Consider the following 3486-nt stretch of genomic DNA (forward strand, 5'->3'; position numbering starts at 1 on the left):
GGAGGCTGGCTACCACACTTTCTAATATATATTTTCAACACAATCTCTCTGACTGCTCCAAGCATCTTCTCAAAATGGATTTACAATTTAAATGGTGGTTCTTTTTTTTTTTAAAAAAATTATGTTTATTTTTTATTTTTGAGAGAGAGAGAGAATGAGCAGGGGAGAGGCAGAGAGAAAGGGAGACACAGAATCCAAAGCAGGTTCCAGGCTCTGAGCTGTCAGCACAGAACCCAGTGTCTGGTTCGGAACTACAAACCGTGAGATCATGACTTGAGCTGAAGTCAGATGCTTAACCGACTGAGCCACCCAGGTGCCCTTAAACTGTGGTTCTTAACCCCCACTCCCTGGGGACATTTGACGATGTCTAGAAATGTTTTTGGTTATCCCAAATGAGAGAGAAGAGTACTGTTGGCATCCAGTGAGTAGAAGCCAGGAGTGCTGCTACACATTATATGACCTACAGGATATTCTCCCCACAACAAAGAATTATTTAGCCCCAAATGTCAACAGCGATAAGGCAAAGATACTCTGCATTTAAACTATTACAGTTGGCTAAAATTTTAAAGTTTCCTTTTACAGATCCTTCAATATATCATATAAATACTGCTTTTCGTTTTCAGTCAAGTATAGTCAGATTAAGCAAAATTGAGTTATTATGATGCATGATCAAGTTGCAGATGCACAACCAAAAGGGATTGAGCAGGAGAAATGAATTTGGCCAAGATAACACACACATCCCTCCCCAGAAGACCTGTGTGTGTGTGTGGGGGGGGGTCCCTTTTATGTGATATTCTTGCTGAATTTGCAAAGGCAGCACCGAATAACTGCTATTTCATTGAGAACTCCCTGCCTACAACTAGAAACAGCCCTCGCTGGGTGACACTGTGAATTCTGAAAAAAAATCAATTGGGGGTTTTAAAGACAAGCAGAAGAAGAATGAGAAAGTGAATTCAATAGAGTTTTATTGACAACTTAAAGCTTATAGAGCTTTCTCTGTAACCCCTGACAAGTCTTCTTTGCATCCAAGGTTTATTTGAGTGCTTAAAGGGGGCTAAGATAATAAATCCATAACACAGTAGCTGCTTGTGTCAGAGACTGATCTCCTCCTTTCTCAGAAGTGCTTAGAAGCCAAGGAGGAGTGATTATCAAGCAGACTGCCAGATTTGGGGACAGCCTCAGGACTCTCTGTGCTTTCTAATAATTAGGGAGATAAAGAAAATCAGCCTCACCTCTAATCTTCCTTGCACAAACCAGGAAGAACTGAATTGGCTTCTGGGCAGTGTTCAGAGCCACTGGGACAATGAGAAAAGTCAGATTACACTGGATTTCCTGAATGTCTTTAGGCTAGGGCATGGGTAATGGTTCCCCCCAAAAAGGAAAAGTGTAAATGTATCTTTGCATTGAAAGTTCCACTTGGTGAGGCACATGGGTGGCTCAGTCGGTTTAGTGTCCGACTTCAGCTCAGGTCATGAGCTCTCAGTTTGTGAGTTCAAGGCCTACATTAGACTTGCTGCTGTCAGTCCAGTGCAGAGCCCATTTCAGATCCTCTGTCCTGCTCTTTCTGCCCCTGCCCCACTTGTACTCTCCCAAAAATAAATAAATATTTTTTTTAAAAAAGGAAAGTTCCACTTGGTGATGAATATATATGCCTATATTGTTAAGCTTGTTTTAGAAAATAGGACTTCATAAATAACTATAATATGTAGATTATATATAAACTATATATATTATTCTCTATATAATATATATTATATAGATATATAAAAATCTCTTCCTGTAAGCAGCATGAGGTGATCTCTGAAAATGGTTCATTATTCACTTGACCCAGAAAAGCCGACAAAATCATGCACATCAAGAAGTTCAAATCTTTGTGTTCACTTTAAGAACACAAGTGAAACTTCCCAGGGCATCCAGGGTATGCATCTCTGAAAAGCCACCAAATATCTCAAAGATGTCACTTTGCAGAAGCAGTGTGTACAATTCCATTGCTACAATGATGGGATTGACAGGTGCACCCAGGCCAAACAGTAGGGCTGGACACAGGGTCGGTGGCCCAAAAAGAGTGCTGACTTTTTGCTGCACATGCTTAAAAATGCAGAGAGTAATGCTGAACTTAAGGGTTTAGATGGAGCTTCTCTGGTCATTGAGCACATCCAGGTGAAACAAGCCCATAAGACACAGCATAGAACTTACAAGGCTCATGGTTGGATTAGCCCAAACATGAGCTCTCCCTGCCACATTGAGATGATCCTTACTGAAAAAAGACCAAATTGTTCTTAAACCAGAAGAAGAAGTTGCACAGAAGAATAAGCTATCTCAGAAGAAACTGAAGAAACAAAAACTTATGGCCCGGAGGTAAATTCTGTATAAAATAAATGCAAATAAAAGCAAAAACAGAACAAAATGATAAATATATAAAATTATTTTTTTTCTTTCACAAGGAAAGCCATTGGAGGAATAAAACAATTCCTAGAGATCGGGGTACCTACAATGAGGAGAAGTCATTATCTCATTCCCCAGTTTAACATCTGCTTGGGCAGCAGAAGGTTGAGGTAGGGGAGAGGGAGATGTTACTTTATATGGAAGCAAGATCTTTGCAGATATGATTGACTTAAGGATCTTCACAGTATCACTAGGCTGAAATCAAGGCATCAGCAGGCCTGGGCTGCCTCAAGAGGTTCTAGGGGTGATCCATTCCTTGCCTCTTCCAGCTTCTGGTGGCTGCCAGCGTCCTTGGTTTGTGGCTGCATCACTCCAACGTCTGCCTCTATGGCCACGTTGCCTTCCCTTCTTTTGTCTGTCAAATTTCCCTCTACCTCTCTCTTATAAGGATATGTGTGATTGCATTCAGTGCCCACCCTGATAATCCTGGATAATCTCTCCATCCCAGGATTCTTAACCACATCTGCAAAGATCTTGTTTCTGTATAATGTAACATTTACAGGTTTCAGAGATTAGGACCTGATATATTTTGTGGGGACATTTTTCAGCCTACCACACCAATATCTTTTTCCACCCCTAGTCTTTCCAGGGTTCAGCCCTACACCCTATTTACTTATCTGTTGCACATCTGCATGCATGTGCCCGCACACACGCGCACACGCGCGCGCACACACACACACACACACACACACACACACACACACATCTTTCTCTCTCTCTTTTTTTCCTCAATAGAGCTTGGTGAACCAAATCTTTGCCACTTAAAACTTATTAGCCTGGAGGGCTCTATGTTTGCATTCTACCTCTAGAAGCAGTGTTGCTGGTGAAGTAGATACTTCTAATGCAGCAAAGAAAAGGAAGAAAAACAAAGGAGAAAGTTAACTTTCTATATAGAAAGAGGTTAAATACCGTTATTTTTCTCTTGAAGAAATAATATGGTATAGTCAAGAATTTGTTTTAAAAATTGAGTACAGAAATATGTTACCAGAGAGGAGGCTAATGATTGCTTGTCCCCAAAGGGAAAACTTGACTGAACTCTTT

The 3486-nt window shown here is 40.8% G+C and overlaps 1 pseudogene; it reads left to right on the forward strand.

Moving 5' to 3' along the window:
• Nucleotides 1-1520: 1520 nt before the first annotated feature.
• Nucleotides 1521-3121, forward strand: LOC109496319 (annotated as a pseudogene).
• The last annotated feature ends 365 nt before the right edge of the window (nucleotides 3122-3486 follow it).

This window comes from Felis catus, chromosome X (genome assembly GCF_018350175.1).
Source record: "Felis catus isolate Fca126 chromosome X, F.catus_Fca126_mat1.0, whole genome shotgun sequence".
NCBI lineage: Eukaryota > Metazoa > Chordata > Mammalia > Carnivora > Felidae > Felis > Felis catus.